Raw genomic sequence first — 23444 nt, 5'->3', positions numbered from 1 at the left:
CAGACTGACACCCCTGGTACATCTGCAATCTCCACCAAGGATTCTGCCATGAAAAGTCCCTGAGATCATGCCTATTCTCTGCCCTCCCCCTCAAGCAAATACTAGCAGGCTTAAACCTTGTTCCTCTTCTCTCCCCCACACTAGGTCCAACAGGTGCCTGACCCATTACTCAAACTCTGGAGAGCAGCGACGCAGTCAAGGCTTTTTATCACTGTTTGACGGGGAGATGGCTGCTTGTGCCATTTAAATACATTATCAAGCTACCATCTCCTCTGTCATAGGAGGAGATGGCTGCTTGTGAGGTTTAAGTACAATGGTCAGGTGAGTATGATGGGACCAAATCAGCATTCATTTGTTTACAAAACTTAATAGTTATATAACCTCTACATAGTACTGTAATAGGAGAATCCACTTACATGGGTACAGGCTAAGTAGGACCAGACTTCAGCAATGTGTCAGGTATAATTTAAATAGAGGAGTTCAGAGCAGTGGGAAATTGTGTAGTTTCAAATATGGGAAAGCAGTGAAAGACTGTGGTTACAATTTATTTGCCTTAATATTGCCTCCTTTATAAATCATGAGCTTTTATTCTCTCCTTGTTAAGTTTCAAGTTTTAGAAGATCGTGATTTCGCTGTATGCTCCATTTCAACTGTCAGTTGCACAGTTTTTGTGACTAGGCATTGTTTTGCTATATTTTATTGAAATTTATCAGAGAGGGTCAGCATTTGACTGCATATTTTGTTATTTTGATGCCATTGCTTATTTCAATATCTTTTAGGTTCTTTGCATTGTCATTGACGATAATAGAGCACTGAACCACACAGTCTTTTTGTATAGCTGTCAAAGTGTCACAGCAGTAACATACTTTGATGCCTGCCATCCTGACATTCTGGCAGTTCATGCTTAACTCTGAGGATGTATTGATTCATTCCTTAAATCAGAGGATGTATTGATTCATTCCTTAACTCGGAGGATGTATTGATTCATTCCTTAAATCAGAGGATGTATTGGTTCATTCCTTAACTCGGAGGAAGTATTGGTTTATTCCTTGTAAACTTGTGAATTCCTTTGGCTGCAACAGCCACTCACAAAGGAATCGGGGTTTCCCGCAGGTCTGAAAGGGCCTCCCAAGTGATAACAACTTTCCAACAGAACACAATAAAATACTATGACACAAACTACCTTCGTAGCCAAGCTGTAACACTTGTTTATCAGCATTTCCCAATGACTATACAACTCAGGCGGTTCAGTGGCAATTTGTTAACTACAGTTTCACAGTCATCTCAAATGTAGCAGCAGTAGAGAAGCCAAACAGCTGGTTGGAGATAACACAGACACACACACAGACACACACACATAAAATTCTTTGCTAAGCTCATGTTCCTCTCTGTTCAGGGTAGATATTAAATTATTTTTTGATTGATTGCATTGGTTTACTGGGATACTTCAGCTGGCCAAGGGGATATGCCCTTTTTCAGCAGAAGCCCGTGGGAGAAAAATTCCAGAAAACAAGTACAAAATATGTAATCATATTAAGTAAAGGCAGTCTTATACAGAGCAGAAGAAAAGATTGAAACTTTTCAGACAACAAACAGATTATACAAATAGATAATATATTCAACATGAATAATAACAAGGGTTACCCAATTCAAGGGAAGCAAAATTGTTGCAATGGAGACATCTTTTAGGTAGGGAGGTACTACATACAAGTAAACAAGTATTGCTGCCGATAGATTCGTGTTAATATTATGGACTGGGTTAGTAGTGTAGATAGGGAGGGAGAGATTAGAGGAGGAACAGGTACAAAGCCATGTATTAGTCCGGTGTTGTCTTAGCAGGATTTTGAAGGATTTAAGGCTTTCTGTCTGCCTGACTGGTAGTGGGATGGAATTCTATATTTTTGAGAGGGATGAGGATGACAGAGCTTCACCCGCAGAATTGTTTGACTTTGATATTGTTAGCAGTAGTTTGTCTGTAGTTCGGAGTAGTGAACTACTGGTGATGTATAGCTGAAGGGTAGTTTTAAGGCTTGGACGATTGCTATGTTGGTATGAGTTTGTGGGTATTTACTGGTTGGGAATGAAGTAGAGTGTCTGAGCTCTAGCCATTTAAGTTGTTTAAGGGGTATACATTGGTGGCTCCTGAACCTGTCATTGGTTGCAGACTTTGCTAGTTTATGGTAGCGGTATTCTAGAGAGTTGAATGGAGATCGGTTAATATTGAAGCTGCATAAAGAGTGTAGGTAGTAGGAAGGCTGTTGGTAGGTGGGTCCTGAACCTGTGACTGGTTGCAGACTTTGCTAGTTTATGGTAGCGGTATTCTAGAGAGTTGAATGGAGGTCAGTTATTATTGAAGCTGCATAAAGAGTGTAGATTACAGGAAGGCTGTTGGTATGGTAGTTCTACCTTTATCTGTTAATTTAACGGTCTGGCTCTGTAGAGCTGAGTTTATCATGACTTCTTTTAATAGCCTGTTTATGTGTAGTATGAATTTTAGTTTTTCTTTGATAGTAACTCCCAAGAGGTTAGACTGGAGTACCAGTTCAATTATGGTATTGTTGGATGAAGAGATGATGAGATGGTGCTTTTGGTTAGCTAGTCAATTAGATGTGAAAGGGATTAGTTTTGTTTTCTTTGCATTAAGCAGAATTTGGGATTCTGATTGCCATGTTTCTACTGAGGAGAGGGATTCTTGGATAAGCTGTTTCAGTTTGTCCATGCATTTGGATGAGCAGATGAGGATTGAGTCGTTTGCTTACTGTATGATGGTCACATGTCTGGTAGCAGTATGAAGATTGTTAGTGAAGTTATTAAATAATAGAGGATCCAGGTTGGATCTGTGGGGGACACCAACTTTTACATGAAGAAATGAGACATTTCATGTTGCCATTTAACTACTTGAACTCTTTGAGGTAGCTACTGAACCAGGAGGTTGCTGATGGAGCACTTACTAGTGCAGATAGTTTGTGGAGAAGTTTGGTATGGGCGATAGTGTTGAAAGCGTCTGTCCACTGTAGAAAGACAGCAGGTATGAATTCCTATTCTGGTTTACTTATAGTTATAAAGTTAATAAGGGCATGTTGTGGTGCTGTGGTAAGAACAGAAACTGTGGTTGGGGATAGTAATTTGTTGTCAGAAATATAAGCGAGGACTTGTCTTTGAATGCATTTTTCTAATATTTTGGATAGTGGTGACCAGATTGCGATTTGTCGATGTGATGCCCGTGCACTTGCCCAGTAATCAAGGAGCCTCAATCCTCACCAATGGGGGCGTCCGCATTGGGAGAATAACAAGTACACACACAGTAAAGTACAATTTCCCTTAAGAGCACACAAAGATCACAGTCAGTCTGGGGCTGGTTTCTCCCATTCTCTCCAGATCCCCAATAAGACTGAACCCTATAGCTGTGCCAGTGGGGAGATTTCAGCCGAGTAGTCAAGCCAAAACCTCCAGTACCCTCTCTGTCTAACCAGGGCTTCGTGTCCCTGCCCAAGTAGCTGACACACACACTTTGAGATATGATTTATATACAAACACACAGACACTCCTGGGGAAGGCTGGCAAAGGTTCACTAGCTATGCCCCTTCTGCTCAGGCTATAAGGTAGTAATCCACTGCCACCAGAACCCCTACTTATCAGCTACTATAAGGTCCTTCTCAAAGGGTGACCAATTTCTCTGTATAATATTACAGTTATCCAAATAGTAAGTGTGACCAAATGTTTAAGGCTGTTCTAGAGTGGCTTAGTACAGTATCACCAATTACATGCAAGTACTCTTAACACGAAACAGCTACAGTTGAAAGGTTTAAAACATTTAATAATAAAACCACAATACAATACTCAATTCCACAGTGATAATAGAGAGTTCACAGGAAATACTTTAAAACACCATTGTAGGATAGTCTGACATAAATCTAGAAAACAGCTAGACTATTCTTGCTATTTCTATCTATCTCTAAGAGAAATCACTGGTGTAAATGCTACTTACATGCAGCGCAAGCAAGTGCTGGCGAGTGGATGTTCTAACTAGATCCAAGACATGGTACAAAATGCTATTCTCTCTTTCTGAGATAGCCATTAAATTGATAATACACAGTACTGCTGAGTCCTTTCTGATTACATCATTCTTGACACCTCTGCTGAAGTTTCCCAGGCTCACAAAACTTAAAATTTAACATTTCTATAGCTGCCAGGAAGTCACAGCAATAAAAGACACTTTATATGTGAAACCTAGTAATGTTCTTTGTCTTAAAACAATAGAAGGAGACTCTTAGCCCATACATACTGTCTCTGAGCTTGAGAGCAAACACAGTTATAAAATTCTTTGCTTAACAACTTTCTTCCAGCAAGGTGCACCGTGGTTACATTTTTGAAGCTCAGTACAACATATAGTTTAATCCTAACATACAGTTCTCTTTACATTTGTAAAACAAGCCTGTGGATCATATTAATATTTATAATGACATAGAATTAGCTACAAAATTCTGTCTGGGCTGGCAGCCCCTCAGTTTTTCAGTCGTTAACTGGCAATATTATTCAATTTTCCTCCTTTATGCAAGAGCAAGATACAAGATTTTTTCCAGAAGCTGAGGACATGGCTTTCCTGTAATCTGCATTCATTGAAACAGCATTGAAACTCACATTCAAACAAAGTGCATCTGACCAGAGGAGGATAAAGTTAACATTTGGGCTGTTTTCAAATCATAGGACCCTTGCACACATATATTTAGGACCATGCAAACATACATGTGTTCTTTGATTCACCTTCCTGATCATATTAAATTACATTCCTTGTATAATGCAGCACACTTGTTAGATTGTGTTTTAAATTTATTGTTTGAACATTTTTCCAGTAAGCAATGAAACAAAATGTATGAACCAATAATGACAAAACTCTCCAATTCAGAACATTTCTATCATAAAAGTCTACTCAAACTTCTGTTATTACAGTCCAGCAATATCAGTAAATATGCACAATCTCTGCAGACGTAAAAGTCATCTAAATAATTCCACGTTAAAGAGATCTGTAACTAAAGAAGTTGCTGCTAACTAAACTTTGTATTTCATTGTTTCATGTCCAAATAAAGTGCCTGTTGCCCTTGAAGAATATGATAAGCTGGTAATATTGCAATAGGGAATGGATGGCAAACTGATAGGTTCATAGTAACTAGGCATCTCGTCCAAAGGAGGACATTCTCAGGACTTTAGCTTCCACTCTCTTTAAAGTACAACACAGTACAGTATCAACAATTCATCTACATACTGTGGGAGTAGAACCCACAGCCTTCTGCATCAAAATTATGTATACTACCAACCATCTTCTTCTTCTTTCGGCTGCTCCCGTCATGGGTCGCCACAACAGATCAACTGTTTCCATGTCTTCCTGTCCTCTGCATCTTGCTGTGTCACACCAACCACCTGCATCTCCTCTCTCACCACATCCATAAACCTTATCTTAGGCCTTCCTCTTTTCCTGTTACCTGGCAGCTTCATCCTTAGCATCTTTTTCCCAATATACTCTGCATCCCTCCTCAGCACATGTCCAAACCACCGTAATCTTGCCTCTCTGGCTTTGTCTCCAAACCTTCCAACCTGGGCTGACCCTCTAATATACTTATTCCTAATCCTGTCCACCCTCGTCACACCCAGTGCAAATCTTAACATCTTTAATTCTGCCACATCCAGCTCAAACTCCTGCCTTTTTGTCAATGCCACTATCTCCAACCCATATAACATAGCTGGTCTCACTACCCTCTTGTAAACCTTCCCTTTCACTCTTACAGGTACTCGTCTGTCACAAATCACCCCTGACGCTCTTCTCCACCCACTCCATCCTGCCTGTACTCTCTTCTTCACCTCTCTTCCATACTCACCATTACTTTGAACTATTGACCCCAAGTATTTAAACTCATCCACCTTCGCCACCTCTACTCCTTGCATCCTCACCATTCCTCTGTCCTCCCTCTCATTTACACACATATAATCTGTCTTAGTCCTGCTGACCTTCAGTCCTCTTCTCTCTAGAGCATATCTCCATCTCTCCTGGGTCTCCTCCACCTGTTCCCCACTCTCACTACAGATCACAATGCCATCTGCAAACATCATAGTCCATAGGGACTTCTGTCTGATCTCGTCTGTCAATCTGTCCATCACCATTGCAAATAAGAAAGGGCTCAGAGCTGATCCTTGATGTAACCCCACCTCCACCTTAAACGCATCCGTCACTCCCACCGCAGACCTCATCACTGTCACAGTACCCTCATACATATCCTGTACCACTCTTACATACTTCTCTGACACTCCTGACTTCCTCATACAATACCACAACTCCTCTCTAGGCACCCTGTCATATGCTTTCTCTGAGTCTACAAAAACACAATGCAACTCCTTCTGACATTCTCTGTACTTCTCCATCAACACTCTCAAAGCAAACATCGCATCTGTAGTGCTCTTTCCTGGCATGAAACCATACTGCTGATCACTAATCATCACGTCCCTTCTTAACCTTGCTTCCACTACTCTTTCCCATAACTTCATGCTGTGATTGATCAATTTAATCCCTCTGTAGTTACTACAGCTTTTCATGCAGACACCAAAACTGCTTTATATAGCATCAAAATCGCCAATTGTCATTTGCACGCTGGATGTTAAATCCCTTTACACCAGTATCCCTCACTGAGCAGGATTACAAGCTTTGGATTATTGGCTGAACAAAGCCAATTTGTACCCGCCAGGTTTTAATACCCTTATTACTTGTTTGACAGAACATATTTTAACAATGAATGTCTTATTTCAAGGGAGAATGTTATTGGCAACAACAGGGAACAGCTATGGGGGCTTCATTTGCCCCCATATATGAGGACCTCTTTATAGGGTATATTTGAAGATCAAATTATTTATGATGAAATGCATAACATTTTCCTTTCTGAAATAGACATATGGAGGTGTTTTTTGGATGATTGTTGGCTTGTATGGCGTGGGGGTGTTGATTATCTTTTGGAGTTTCTGGAATATATTAATGGAAACAAGTGGGGGATTGAATTCACTGCTACTTATGAGATCAAGGAGATCAATTTTTTTGGATGTCAGGATTTTGCGACAACCAGATGATACATTGAGTAGTTCAATCTATAGAAAATACCCACAGTATAACAACTTATTATATGCATCTAGTCTTCACCCCAGGCATACAATCAATAATGTTCCAAAATCCCAGTTTTTAAGAATCAGAAAGAATATGTTTTACAGACAGTGATTTTTTGGAGGTCAAGCAGGATCTTACGGGTAGATTCCTAATGAGGGGTTATTGGGCACCGGATGTACATCGAGCCAGTGAATGGGCTACTAATTGTAATAGATTGGATTTACTTGAGTACAAGAATAGGAATAAAGGGGGTGAATCACAGACCATGAGGCTAGTTACTACATTTGGCAATAACATTAATTTGTTACAAAACACAGTTAATAAATATTGGAATATCCTTAAAGCTAATGAAGAATTGAGTCCCTATCTGCCGGCTAGATGCCTATTTTCTTTCAGGAGGGGCAAATTTTAACTTCTTATTTTGCGCATTACAAAAGGACCCCTCAGAGCTATCCACATACTAACCAACTTACCATTATGGGGGACAAGCTTGTGGGCTCTCATCCCTGTGGACATTGCAGCTTTTGTAGATACCTGTTCAAAACCACAGTTTTTAGCAGTAAGAATACTGGTCAATTATTCGATATTCACTTTTTTGGCAATTGTAGTTCTGGCTGGTTAGTGTATTTGGTTATGTGACAATGCTCTGCTTTCTACGTGGGGCAAACTTCGAGACAGCTGAGATGTTGCATTTCAGAACATCTTAGTGAAATAAGACACAAGAAGCTAACTAATGCACTATACAGACATTGTCAATCCCACAAAACAGCTAGTTTTATGTTTGTTATTATTGATCGGGCCAAGGGCAATAGACTATCTAAACAAGGCTGGCATTCCATACTAACTAGCAAGGAAAGGAAATGGATTATCAAATTAGGAGCTTTATTTCATCCAGGGCTCAACGATACGTTATGAAGAAGTGTATCTATAAATAATTCAGAATAACATTCAGTTTATTTGATCATATATATGCCTATAGTTGTTATATACATGAAATATATATACTTCTTATAATGTTTGACTCTGCATTCAAATATTGCAGTGAAGAAATTAGGGAAGTGATATCACAGTTGGTGATTTTGATGCTATATAAAGCAGTTTTGGATACTGAATATTCATCACTGAAGAAGGCTTTTTGCCGAAACCGGTCTGTGTATGTGTATTTGGAAGATGGATTAAATACGTTTTCACTATGGAGTCCCTTGGTGCTGGCTTTTCTTTTTGTTTTACTTGCAAATGTATTTCAGATAGGCTTTTTATTTTTCCTAATTTTTTTTTGGCACCACCGGTATTGTAATGCTTCAATTTCAGAACACAGAGGGGGAGGATGCCAGCTCCTCTCCATATCTTTGAAGTGCCCAAATTCCTTTTCCATATTTCTGCAGTTGCTTACATTTCTAATCTTGTGAGCAGAGAACTGAATTATATTTGTACTGACTATTCTGGCATTTATACCCCTCACTGTAACATAGGCTAACACACGTTCACAGACCTGTTTCTTTACTTTGCTGTATATGAAAAAGGATTAATCTGTTAGCTCAGATATAAAGGTCACTTAGTAACTGCATGGTTATTGCCTTGTCAGCGTGGAAACCTGTATTGACAGAGGGGGTATGCCTGCAAAGCTGGACTGTCATATCCCTTTGGCAAAGGGCGGTACTTGTGTTTGTCAGGTAACATGTCTTACAGAGTGGCTAAGCCTGATTGCTTGCATTCCACAGAAGTGAGTTGTGATTGCTAAAGTTTGTGCAAACGTGGACTTCTCTGTGAAGCTACTACACAGTAATTGAAATTTGCCGGTTGTCACTGTTACTTAAGAGGATTCTAAAACTTGAGTTTTCTTTTTCCATTTTTTAGCCGGTGTCCGTTTGGAAGAGGAGTTTGAAAACATTTCTGACTGGCTGATAACCATGTGCTGTAAGTGTCCTAAAATTATTTTTAAGATTGGTTTTGTCTTTGTTAAAAAGAAGCTGAACAAATATAGTTTTCAAGTCCCTCACCGCCGCTGTTGTAATGATTTGGAAGGAATTGTTTTCTGCCAAGTAGGGTCTTGCAAAACTTGAAGCAGGATCAAGTTACAGTGTGTGCTGTTAAAATGTTTATATGTTTGTGGGTAGGGGTACTCAGCGGCCAGTATGAATTGATTTTTAGGTGCTGTATGTACATGTATGACAGCACTCAGTTAATACATGTTTAAAAAACATTGAGTTGGTAGGGAGTCTGATAAATGATTGTCTAGTTAGCAATGTTCGTTGCATTTTAATGAGGAATTCAGTAGTTTCAGGTACAGTAGTGGCGGTCAAGATTTTCTAGGTATTTCTAGACATGCTTTTGATTTTAGGAAAAACACCAGTGAGCTTTGTCCTTTGTGAGAAAAAATACTCTTTTCACATCTATAGTATCAAATCTGAATCAATGTGTTTACTACACTGAAGTACTTATTACTGTTCCTTGAACCAGAAAGTGTCTTGAACAGAATTCTTCTAAATTTAAGATCCTTCAGGTACTGTGTGTGTGTGTGTGTGTGTGTGTGTGTGTGTGTGTGTGTGTGTGTGTGTGTGTGTGTGTGTGTGTGTTTGTGCCTTTGTACAGCACAGGGACTAGGATTTAATTTGATCAAGCCATCACTCCCCAGATTTCTGACCTACATTCTGCGACATACCTTAACAAATGTTGAATGTAATGGTGCTAAAAATTGATTTACCTGTCAGAGTAGTTGAAGGTAACCATGCAGAGTAAATTATGTTGCTTTTTCATAAAAGCTATAGAGAAGAGAGAGCGCTGTTGAAGTTGGTTACGGGATTCAAACTATCTTACCTTAGTAATTAAGCCTCTGTACTCTACTGTGTCTTTTTCTTCAGTATTGTCCTTTCAGGTGGCCGTTTCTAATTACATTCAGCTCTTTCCCAGTCACTGTCCATTTCTGTAGGCTTCTTTTTCTCTATAAAGGCTTCTTATTTGTTGTTAATGCTTCTTCCCTTGTCTTTAGTTCTTAATTGTTTACATACATTTGTCACCACTTCAAAGATGGCAGCTTCCATTGTGTTCTTTTAGCAGTATTTCACTGTTACCACTTTTATTGTCAGATGTTGTCACTGTTCTACTAACCTCTGCTAGGTACCTTCAACTGTACCGCTTACCACCTTAATCTAACAAAAGATATCCGTTTCCTTACTGCTACATTATTATAATCTGGTAGTAGCTTAACTTTTTTGGCTTGCTAGTGGTCCTTTGTCTTTCTCTTGACTTGGTTCTGTAGTCTTGTTTCTTCAGTATGACATATGTACTGAATCCTTTAACATGTCCTGCTTTTGTGCAGTAATCTTCATATGGAATTTGCTGGTAAGTTCTGCAGAGGTTTGCATGCAGCCATCCCATATGGTGGACATTTTTGACAAGCATACCAATGTACCATTTGTCTCACCTGCAACACAGCTGAATATCATGTCTGGGTGTTACAGAAAGATGTTCATTGTGTTGATCACTGTTGCCATAGCACTGACTGCTGGAACTTCTGCAACAGAAGGTCCAGTGTCTAGCCCAACTACTAGGGCTTAGCACCAGGCGCAGCCTTAGGTCAACTGGTGCCCAAGGCAAAAGGGCTCCACGGTGCCCCCCACCACACCACCCATTGCCCTCATCCTGGTCTACCTACACCAAGTAAATACTGGAAAAGCGCCCCTACTAGAGTGGCGCCCTAGGTGGCCACTTAGTTGGCCTAAGCCTAAGGCCGGCTATGCTTAGCACCCTTCCATCCCTGGGGGATTTCCCATGTCCCTGGAACCTGCATATATTCCCATCTTAAGTTTTTGACAGATATAGTATGGCTCACATGATGAGTTATGGTACTAAATCATTAGGCTGGCAGTTTCACCTGTCTCTAGTTGAAGAAGTACCTGGTGAGTACCCCTCTGGAGGGTCTTTTTCATGATCTGTACTGTGTTGAAGTGGTGTCTTAAGGTGTGTGCACTTCAGAAAAGGCTAGTAAATGTGTGAGCTGTAGGCAGATTCCGTATAAATATTTCCATGTGCAGAGTGCCTTTTGTCCGTGACCAGATCTTTAACTATAGCGTTTCAATTGTAATGATAAGGAGAAAGGAGTGTTCATTTCAGGACCGTCAAGAAAGGAAGTAACTTTCAGACCTTGACCCATACTGCCACAATGTCTTCCAGTGGTCCCTCACCTGTCACAAACATCTCACTTACTGAGAAAAAGGACAGGCTTCTGAGAAAGAATGAAAAAAAGGAAATGGGATTCCTTTTAGGGCTGTACGTCCCTTCTTGACTTCAGGGTGTCAGACTCTTCTACAGCAGTCCCCCCCATGGCCAGGCATGTGTGTCCAAGGCATTTGGCACTGTCCCCACGGAAGACACTGTACCTTTGGATCCTGGCACATCCTGTTAAAGCCAAAGGCCTTCTACAAGACGTTATTCCAGACACCACACTGTAGTTGTCTGCCTCCAATGCCCACTTTAGGGAAGACTGAAACATCTATGTACTTCTCTGTGAGGGGGTGCCTGAGCCAGAATGTGTATATAGAGAATGCCTGTCCACAGATCAGCTTCCCCTGTTAAGAGGACTCAGTCATTCAGACACAGGATGCCTGCCCAATGAAGGTCCCTACAGTTGCCTGAGTCTGAAGAAGCCAGTAGGCACTTTCATTCCCCTACTCTCAGATTCAAACCTGCATTGTTTCAACATGGCTTGGGGCTTCTTAGAATTTATGTAAAAACTGCAGCCTGAAGTGAGCCACCATTAATGTCAGGACTCCCCTCCATTAACAGAATGTAAGTAAATACATTATTAGTTAAGAAAAAGGCAGCCATTTACACAGATGGTGTCAGACTCTTCATATAGTGAGGAAGAAGATCTGGCTTACACTTTATGGATACCTACTGCACCCCTTGGTTTTGACATGCACTGAAGACGCATTGTCCTCCACATTTCCCAGAGAGATGATCTCATTTTGGTGCCATCTTGTGCAGAATATAGGATCACTTTAAATGGGGTTCTAAAAAAGTCCCAGATGCCCAGACGCACTGCTTTGATCTTCTGGGCCTGCAGTCCCTCTAAACGGTGGTTATCCCTTCAGTCCCAAGAGTCTTGAAATATGCATTCTTTCCTGCTTCTTTGGAGACCTCTCAACACCATGCCCCAAAGAAAGTCTGACTTGTTCTATATAGACAAACGTTCTCACACATTATTACATAAAAAACTGTAGCTGAAACAGCAGTTGTGTCTCTGGATCGAGAAGATGGGTCCAAACTAGTTCCATCCCCTAAAATTCATCCCAGTGACTGGGAGAATAGGAATCTTGACTGCTTTGGAAGAAAGTGTACATAGCTGTTACTATGCCCTTCAGAGTACTTAAAAATACCTCAACCTTTTACTATTAACTTTATTCTGGAGTTATTTTTAATCCCTATTTATAATTTCCCTAGATGGTTTGAGTTTCTAATCCCATGATGGGAATGGACCACATTCTTACGTCAGGGTATGAAATTAAGGTTGCTTCAGTCTTTGGTGTTAGAAATGCTCTTCACAGCACCCGTAATGTACCCAGAATTGCCTGCTTCTGCTGTTTATATTGGGTAATATGTATTAGTAATATTTTTAAGTACGCTTGTAATTTTTTTATTAGTCCTGTTGCTCCTACTACTGTTGGAACTTTCTGGGTATCTTTATTCCACATGGTTTTTGTTTCCTCTTTCTAATCCCGGTATCTTATGATAACACTTCTTAGTATGTAAGATGCTATAATCATTAGGTGTAACAGTTTCAATGATTAATGATAGTTATGTAGTTTTTTTTTTTTCATGGACTGTTGTATTTGGTTTTCTTGCGTCTATTTTCACAACTGTTGGTATTGGGTGATCCCATGTGATTTATCAGTGCAATAATGCTTTATGGTTAAGTTTTTCAATGCTCCTTGATTACCTATATCGAATACTGTTTACACAATTCCCGGTGAAACAGTTTTGCCACGTTATTGTACCCTTTCAGTATACTGACCCCCTTGTCATGAGTGTATTGCAACCAGCAACACAATGTGCAACTGTTTCCAGTTCTGTTTTACAGAACCTGCATTTGTCTTTTCTCCGAATTTTTTTATAAATATTGGAAATCTTCGTTTACGTAGCCCACTATATTGGACTGTCATTTTTAACCTTTTACCTTTTGGTTAAAGTTCACTTCTCCTTAACCATTCCTTCTTCAAATTGTGATCAGTAATCTTGATAAATATGTGGCGTCTGTAGGAATTCGGTATCATTGGCACTGTACTTGTCAGCTTTACAGGTTTCTTTCCTTTTCTTCTGGTCCATTTCTTTATATTTTTTTTCTTTTGTTTTTTGATGTTTTCAGTTGTTGTCTGATTCTTCTGGCTTAATTTCCATTCCTATTCATTTCTGAAATGCTTCTTTCTGCAAAGATGTCTTCTTGGACTTTTTTCATTCTTTAGAAATGTCTCTATTTTTGGATTTGATGAGGTCAGCAGGTATTTACGCAGTCCCTTGATTGCAGACCTGTACATGTAGTCAGTTTCAAGGAGGGCCATACCTCCTTTAGAACAAGGGATATATACTCTTTATATGCATTGCTCTTTTGTGCCACTTGATAAGCATGAAGCATTTTTCTTGTTTCTGTCCAGCTGATTCAGTATTTTTAGGGCCAGTCAGTCACACCAAAGCTGTAAATTAAATCTCGAACAGCAAATTGATTCATAGCTTGAACTTTATTATTAGATGTCATGGCAGTTGTCAATACGAGCTTTAGTATTCTGATGTTTTCCTTATAAACCTTTTTTTTCTCATTTAATCATGTTTTATTTCTGGCCCTTCATCTATTCCCAAATATTTATATGCTCCCTCCTGTTCATATTCCTTTATATCCGTCACAGGTTGATATTTTCTTGGTGCTGCAACTTTCATTTTATAAATCTTGCTTTTGCACATTTATCAAGAGTAAAGGTCATTCTTCTGTCATTTGAGAAAGTTTTAATCATTCATAGTTGTGCTTTCAGATCTTCATCTAATGACTACACAATTTTAAAATCATCCTTAAAAAGTAGATGAAATGTCTGAACAAGGATGGTTTCTAAATGTAACCATAGCTTAGTTTATTAAGTGAACAGCTTAATGAGTTAAGTGCAGGACAAAACCTCAGTGGTGGCTAAAGTCACTCTGGGATATCCCCCTCTGAATTTTTATCCATGGGACAATAATTTTCCCTTTATCATGGCTCAGCTGTGAAGTGGTTTGTCACTGCAATGAAGCTGTTCAGTGTAGGTTATATCTTAAACATGTGTAAGTATCACATCATCCTTGAATGTCTAATGCTGTTAAATGTTTTTGCACTCTACCCATGTTGTACTTGGATTCTTTCCATTTTATAGCTGTCTCTTGCAGCTTTAACAGTAGATGATCCTTTGTTCCATATGACTTTCTTGTTACCTTTTCATTCTATTGTCATGATTGAGTTTTGTGACCTCTTTCTGGATCAATTCCAGTGAGTAACTTGTGTATCATTGGAATGAAAGTTAGTGGTCTGTAGTTCTGAGGATGGCCTGCAGGTTTACCTCAAAGGAGGAGTATTTTTTTTTCTGTTGGTTTTTTTTGGAATGTGCATATAAGTAATTTTTACTCGCTGCTAAATTTTTGTGAAAATATATACCTGGAAGTTTCCAGTAAGGAGGTTTGCCTTAATTTTGTCACTATGTCTCTGTCTGTTATTTACTCTAATTTTGTATCCTCTATGTTAGAGCTTTTTACTGTTTATTTTAACTCCTCTGTCCATCTTAGTTATATTCCACAGAGTCTTCATAAATTCTGGTTTTGGTGGTGATTTTATTGCCTTTGCTATTTCCTATAAAACCATTTTGGGTCATTAATGAATTACTTATTATATACAATTTTTTTATATTTATCTGCAGACCTTCTAAGATTTTCTGCTTGTGCTAAAATTTTTAGTTTATTATTGGAAATAGTGTGTGATAAATCCTGGTCTGTTTTGATACTATGTAATGCTTTTACCACAAAATCAAATACAACATTTTAAATACCCCAAATGGTGCCAAAAAGTAGTAGACGTAGGCTCCCCTTTTCCATAATTGAACATTGTTCCCCTACTACCTTGCAGCCTGTTGAATAAATAAATGTATAAACTGGGTACACAAATATGTCCCTTGTTACCCAACAGATATTTAACAATCAAAATGTATCTTCCTCCCATGAACTCTATTTGTTAGAGTATGTACTATAAACCTACAAAAGACGTTTGTATGTATAAAACAGTACAGACAACATCATCAACTAGTCATTCAAATGTATCCTGGTACAATACAGGCTACAGTACAATTTAAAAATATTGTCTTTTTTTTTTTTTTTTATTCATTCTGATGAAGTTTTGATAGGAGCAGAATGAAAGCGCTTAATGTTTATTGTACCGTTTGTGAATTAAAACCTTTTACCTTTATTAGCTGTGGCTGCTTATCATTTGGGAATGCACCTTTTTATTATTTTGGTTATAATTTCAGGTTGTTTGCACAAACTTTCTTTTTGAACATTTTTTTATTGATAGCTATTCATTTGTTAACCAGGTAAGAACCATAAGGCTCATGTGCTTCTTTTCTGAGGCAGCTAGGGAGAACTGGTTTTATTAAGTGACTTCAGGGAATCAAATCTTAAACTACAGATGAATCTTGTTAGCAAGCCATAGCCTTCATACATAGTGCCATATTGTCTAACAGACCACATCCTGTCATGATTAGAGAAACCTGGCATTGATTAGCGAGCCTAGCACCTGAGGCGTTGGCAGTGAGGATGAGAAAAGAAGTGATACTTTATTGGTTTTCATTTACCAGCAAAGGGGGTGGGGGGTTTCGGCACAGGATAATAGCCCTCAATGGTGAGAGGGCATCTATCATGGGTTGATAGTACTAAAGGACACACACACAGTTATCGATCCTAATGGACTTGTGTCATTGTCTCTTGGGCATGGTAGGGCATAAAACAAAAGAAGCAAGTATGACACTTCTGTGGGATGTCACTGTCTCCTCTTAGATTACAGGACAAATATTGGATTAGGTTCTGGAGGAGTCAGGTGGTTCTTAGCATCCAAGATTGAGGAGAAGCACCAGTGGCAATTATTAATCGACTATATAGGAAAGAAAAAATAGATATTTTTGCTTTATGTGTAATGTTTTAGTCATTTATGTGCTTGTTCAGTTTTTACCAGACTTTGAGAAAAAAACTATATACATATAGTGATGTGAAGGGATTTAACACTAAATTTTTCAGTGTATCAGCCCACCATCTTAGAATCTTTACAAATAAGTACTTTCTCCTATATTTCATTCTCTAAATGTGTGGTGGGATGGGCCTTGATTAATTATACCTTGAATATGTGACTAGATAGTGAGACTGTGGTTGATTCATTTCATTTACGTCATAACTTTTGTGAAGCCTCTTCTCGGCTGTTCAGGACGTGTGCACTTTATTCAGTTTACAAGCATTTTTGTTTTGCCTTATTCTTGGGTTGAAGATTCCCTTGTGCTGTTGTTTACTCGGGTCGCAAAAGATCGATAAATGATGAGCAGTGAATTTGCACATCCTGTTCGCCTTAACTAAACCAGTTATGTCTTTGTTTCTGTTTTTGTATACTTAGTATTAAACACAAATTACAGTATATAAAAGTGTATAAAGTTACTTCTTCCTGTGATAGGGTGTCTTCTGATATGAACATTGTAATATATATACATATGTTGTGTCTTTGGACTGTCAAAATAAAATGTACTGAATTTTATTGTAGGAAACTTTGCGAAATGAGTCTATTATTGGCTGCCCTCTTAACAGTATGAAAATGATATTTAACTATTTTGTAAAGGTATAGAAAAGTGTGTGTGTGTGTGTGTGTGTGTGTGTGTGTGTGTGTGTCTGTGAGACAGAGAGACCCAATACTTGAACACTGCTACAGTGTCCATTTACCTCCTGAGACGCAGTGACTTTGAAGTTAACTGATGTATTAAATAGGGGAGGGAATGTCAAGGATGCAGCCTTCTTCATTTAGGGGGTATGTCCCACAGAATTTAACTTTTTGAAAGACTGCTTTCATCAGGTCAGTATCGTTAGATCAGCAATCTCACTTCAAAGCAGCGGTGTAGCAAACAAATTCCATTTTGTACTCACAAGCTCTTAGTACGACTTGGACACCTGTTATTTAGAAATGGACAAATCTGTCAAAAAGCTGCCCCCAAAGCTCTTAGTAAATGTTAAGTAACATTTTCACCTGTTCTACCTGAAACTGTTTTTAGATTAGCAGTATTACACCTGTTGTTAAAGGTGTTCAGTTAGACAGTTGTAGACCTAATATGACCTGAAAACGTCATGTTGATGTGATGCTCAGAGAAATGTGTGTTCGGTGGAGTACAAAGTGTATGCCTGGCTACGCCCTTGTTCAAAGCAACACATGTGTAGCATGTCTAGTTTTACTCCATTAAGAGCTTTGACATGTCCTCCTATGTCAATCATTTCCAGTCCTGGAAGTGTTCATGCCTGACCACATAAAGCAGTGGTTACTGTTAGGTCAGGGAGTAAAGATTAGCCATGTTTTCACAGGCGTCATTATCAGTGTCTGTAAACATATTTTTGTCTGTATCCAGCCTTCTGCTTTTGTTCATTCTCATATAACATAACCTTGAGTCACTTTGTAAAATGCATCCTTATGAAGATGCTGCCTGCAGCAGTAGCTACAAGTCTTGTAGTAAGAAATAAGGTGCTTGGTTGATACAGTTTGTAATTGAGCAATATCGCATGACAAGGGTGTGTTGTCTACCAACATCACTCCTGCGTGAGTCAGATTAGGAGACATGCAATGTTTCTATTGCACAATAGCACACAATGATGATGTGCCTTCTTAGTTTCGTTCAGTGGCTTATTTGTAGCAGTAGTGATGATGTTATGCATTGTCACCAGTGAGCATGGCTTTCCAGCCAGAGGGTTTCCCCCCCTCAACATAATGCTTTATTAAACAAAAATAATGTTACAAGGAACACTGTCACCAGTTAGCTGCCATGGATTTACATAACTTTTGAGTAGTGCTGTATGAAAAAAAATATTGCATATTTTTCTTTTATGGCTGTGGATAAAGTAGCCTTCATGTTAGCATTATAAGTGCCCGTTTGTATAAGTTATTGTTGTGGCTGGCAGTATTAGGTAACTACCTTACTTCTCTTACTTTCCATTTTAGTTTCCCCAGTCACTGTATAAACTGTATCCGTTAATACATGCCAAAATTAGCAGGTTAAACTTTTTGCAGTTTGTGTTTATGATTATTATGTTTGGCATATGGCCATATAAAAACAACACGCTACCAAGTTTGCATGCCAGCTTCTGTACTGTTTTATGAGACGGCATGCACCTCTGGACATCTGTTTATTCTGGTGAAAAGCAACCTGTGATAGCTAAAGTAAGTAATCTGGCTAACCAGAATTAATACCTAAATTGAAATCCACCCTGTAATTCATTTTTACTTCTTACTGGCCACTTGCACTTAATTTTGATATTTACAGCAACCTGTATACCATATAATGTACTGCATTCTATTACGCAACATTTTTTTTTGAAATTGATTTCTTTTCTGAGATACTGAATTGTTGATTTTTTTTAATTTTGTTATAAATTTATATTTATTGCTGTATCAGCTTAATGTTTGTATATTTGTTATTTATTTAGCTGTCTGTCTGTCTATCTATCTATCTATCTATCCTTTGTTGACCAGGTTAATCTTACTAGGCTAATGACCTGTTTTCAGGGGAGACCCAAGCTGGTATTTATACTGCTAGGGAAAATTTGGACAGGACATCAGGGAACTTCCCTTCTGTTTTTGATAGGTGCCACGGGATCGTTTACATTCACGTGAGGTAGCGCCAACTGAGGCAGATGTGGCCTCAGTTTAAAGCCTTATCTGAAGGAGGACATACTCAGGAGTGCAGCACGTCCTGATGCTGCACTGCAAATTCAGGAATCCACCTACCTGGTGTGGGAGTAGAACCCACAACCTTCTGCACCAAAGAGTGTACTACCTGTTGTGCACTGATGGTGCTATTAGTTAAATGAGTATTTTAATAGTCTTTGTTAATGTTTATATTTAGATGTAGTTTGTCTAGTGTAATCCTTAGTTTTTCCTGTCTTCTACTTTTGTTTAGGCATTTGAATTTTATCTGCTTTGTCATGAGGCACTACTGTAAGAGCTGAACTGAAGAAAGGAGTGAAATGTAGTACAGACGCATGTCTGTACAAAGCCACATTAATATTTGTGCCAAGCTCCTTTGCATCTTTTGTCAATGGCTTAGAAAGTGCTGCAGTTGTATTTGTATGAAAGGTCATAAAGCTGCAGGCTTCATCCTCACATCAGCTGCTTGGATTCATATGCCATTGCTGACGCTTCACTGCAGCATGAGGAAGATGATGATTCATTCCAGAGATGCCATCCTTTGGATGACATATTTAGCGGCTGCAGCTCTCCGAGCTGGCATTAATTCCATTATTTTCTAAACATCCTATGACACTTAGACACAGAATTTCCCTGATATTTTGGCCCTTTTTCTTCTTGTCTATGTACACGTACTTCTTCAGGTTGTCCCTGAAGGTTAGGTCATAGCCCAGTAGATTTTTTGATTACCAAAATTAAAATAAATAAATAAATAAATGGATGAAGGGTTAAATAATTCAATCAAGAGGTCTAAGGACAAGGCAGCATGGTTTGATGAACTGTAGTTTGGAAGACTTCCTGCCAGATTTGCATGGAAACCTCTTTCTTTAACTTGTCTGCTTTCCTCACTGCTAGAGTCCCCACCCACCCACACAGGTCCTTAGTTTACCAATGTAAGAAGTGACTACTTTCAGACAGTTTCTTACAGCCACATTTGTTAAGCCCAGTGAGGCTCACTTTCAGAGCTGAGAGGTGATCTCTTGACACACACACAGACTTCTGCTAGACATTTGCTGGGCACCCTCACTACAGGTTTGGGCTTCCTAGGTGCATGTAAGTGCCATCTTGTTTGACCCAGCTCAGTACCAAGTGGTAATCATTTGACAGCTCTGTGCATCTCTTCACCAGGGTGTCCTGAACATATGGCCTTGGGTTGGACAATAGACCTTTGTTCCATTCTAGTGTAGTACAGGAAGACATTTGAGTAGCCATGTGTTTCAGCATGATATTTGATGTGGACAGTTCGTAACTATCACAGAAGTACAATGACAGTTCTCCACTTTGTGCTTCCCATGTCAAACCTTTTCAGATGTCTTCATCATTCCTTCATGAGCATTAAAGTCACTCAGTCGAATTAGAGTCATTAGGTGACATAGTATTAAGGACTGCAGTCAGTCTCCAAGAAGTCTTAAATACTTTGATAAGCTATGGGTGGATATGCACAGTGTTTTCCTTTCTACAGCTTGCAGTCACATTAAGGAAATCCACTCATCAATCAGCACAAACTGCAACTATACAGCACCTATTTAAGTGTTTGTGAATGTCCCCACATCTGCCCAGAGCCTCTCAAAAGAAGAGAGAAGATCCCTGATGAAGATCCCAGTTTCCAGAACTTGGAGGGGTGGTGGGACTTTTAGTCCTGTTTAGATGTGTTTTGTCTATCTGGAGAAGACGTATGACTCTGTACGTAGGCAGTTTTTGGGAGAGCTAGTAGAATATAGGATTTAGAAGCCACTGTGACATGCCATTTGCTCCTTGTATTTCAGGGGAAGATGTTGTTGTTTCTCCTTTATTGGCATTAAATAGATTGCATGTGGGGCTGATGTAGGACCATGCTTTGGGGGCACCTTGTCTTTCCACCCATTTGTGATTTTCATGGACAGGATATCGAGGTGCAGCCAAGGTTTGGAGAATATCCAGTTTGGGGACATAGGTGTTGCATTTCCTTTATTTGCACAGTGTCACCCTCGCAAGTGACCATGATTCCCAGCATGCACTGGACCTCTTAATGGCTGAATGTAAAGTGTTTGGGTTGAGTAGCAGTACCTCCAAAGCTGAGGTGGTGGCTCTTTTCTAAAACAGAGTAGATTGTTTTCTATAGGTGCAGGGGAGTAGCAACCTCAAATGGAAGTGTTTAAGTGTGTTGATTTCTTGTTCATGAGCAAGGATACAGGGGACCAGGTAATGGACCAACTGATTATGTAATTGTGGCAACATTGCATGTATTGTCCAGGCCACTGTGGCGATGCAGAACCCTGTGGCTTAGGGACCAGTGGATTGATGTAATGGTGGCAGTACTGCAGGTTTTGTACCAGACTCTTGTGATGGCACAGGGACCTGTCTTCCCTGCAGCTGTTAGTTTACCAATCATTCTACATACGTGGCCTCACCAATTGGCATGACCTTTAGGTAGTGACTGAAAGAATGAAATTGTGGACGCAAGTGGCAGAAATGATGTTCCTTTCCATAGTTGCTGGACTCACTCTCCATGAGAGAATGAGGAGCTCATAATTCCAGGAAAATCTCAGACTAGAGCTGTTGCTTTTCTCGATCAAGAAGATCAAGTTCAGCTGGTTTGCATACCTAGTGAGAATGCCCTAATCACCTCCCATGGGAGGGGAGCCAGACAGCCTATTGGGAAGTGTGCATAACCAGGGTTTCTGGGGCCTGTTCTCTGGAAGGCCCTTTCAGCAGCCCTGAAGGGTTGCCTGACTGATGTCCTCTGGAGATAACCAGGGGGCATCTGGCTCTCCACCCAGAACTCAGCTTGAGTGTTGAGAAATGTAACCAGAAGTTATTCCATTCCCTGTTTTACACTCCAGTGAAGAACTAAAAATCCCTTTCCAACATTCTGCCCCATCAGAGAAGGGAAGCTGTTTTGCCACTGAGACATCCAAGAGGTTCCACCAGACCAAAGGAGATCAGAGGTTTACTCAAGATTATTTTTCGTGCCAAAAAAAGGACCTCGGGCCGATTCTAAATTGTAGTGGTTTGAATCGCTATTTTAGGCAGACCAAATTCCAGATGGACACTATGATGCAGTCTATCCTCTCTCTGCTGAAGAAGGGCTGCTGGATGCACTTGGTAGTCCTCACATAAAAATCGGGAAGCATTCCCGAAGGCTCCTATGTTTCCTGTCTGGATCCAGCCAGCCAGCCATTATCAGTTGCAGGCACTGCCCTTTGGACACACCATAGCCCCACAGGTGTTCACCAGGTACATGGCAGTGGTTGCAGCCCGGCTCAGGCTGCAGGGACTCCAGGTCTTTCTTTATCTGTATGACTGGCTCCTTTCAACAACCAAAAGGGTGTTGCTAATCCAAGTCAGGGGCTATCTGCTTCAGGTGTGTCTATCCTTGGGCATAACTATGAACTACACAAAATCCAAATCCAGATGGGATACAATATAGATACCATTAATCAAATTTCCATGGTGCCCCCTTCCAGACTATCATCTGTACGAATTCAGGCATCCCAGGTACTAAATTATTAGAAGCCTACATCTGTCTTGATTGTTTGACTCCTAGGTTTGATGCCCACATCAGCTTGGCATATGCCGCTGTCAAGATTCCATATGCAAGTTCTTCAGTGGACCCTGGCAGCTCAGTAATCAGTCTTATCCCATCCCATGGACTTTCCCATCCATCTCACCATCATACGCTGTTGCCATACATTGTTTTGTGGCTAGAGTCTCACCACATTGCAGCAGGTTAGCTTTTTATTCTTCCCCAGTCCCAGGCTGTGGTTACCGCAGATACTTCTCTTCTGGGTTGGGGCGCATTTTGAAAGGAATACAGTCCAAGGTACTTAGTCACAGTCAAATGCTGGTCATCACAGCTGGCTTGGAGATGGGAGCTGTCCAACTAGCACTGCAGGCCTTCCAGGGCTGTCTCCCCAGGGCTGTAATTGAGGTTCAGTCCAGTAACATGTTGGTGGTTTTGGTATATAAACAAGCAAGGGAGAACCTGTTGCTATCCCCTATGTTGAGAAGGCATGAGACTATAGTAATGGGCTGTGTCTTCACAACAATTTCTGATAGTATGATAACAACTCGTATCTTGAAGTCCAGTATTGTAGCAGACAAATTGAGAAGGATAATCCTTAGTGACTGCTCAGTCCACAGATAGTGGTGCTTGTGTTCAGCACCTGCAGCCTTCCTGCTGCTGTCTTTTTGCTTCCCCCTCCATGATGTGCAGCAGCTTTTTTTTGTCCTAATTTTCTCTGGAGCAACAGTCACCAAGTGAGTCTGTTCTCCATGATTGTCCCAGGGTCTCCTTTATGCTTATCTTTTGACTCCTCTGATAAAAAGGTT

General features: G+C 39.9%; 1 long non-coding RNA gene across 1 annotated transcript in view; it reads left to right on the top strand.

The window, feature by feature from the left end:
• Positions 1–23444, top strand: part of LOC122817204 — a 369761-nt gene that overhangs the window by 180183 nt on the left and 166134 nt on the right. Inside the window, exon 3 of the long non-coding RNA XR_006367166.1 lies at positions 9002–9061. This is a non-coding gene — a long non-coding RNA (uncharacterized LOC122817204). The remainder of the gene's footprint in view (positions 1–9001; positions 9062–23444) is intronic.

This window comes from Protopterus annectens, chromosome 12.part0 (assembly GCF_019279795.1).
Source record: "Protopterus annectens isolate FY-2018-M chromosome 12.part0, PAN1.0, whole genome shotgun sequence".
In the NCBI taxonomy this organism is placed as follows: domain Eukaryota; kingdom Metazoa; phylum Chordata; order Ceratodontiformes; family Protopteridae; genus Protopterus; species Protopterus annectens.
This window is presented reverse-complemented; position numbering and strand designations above follow the sequence as displayed.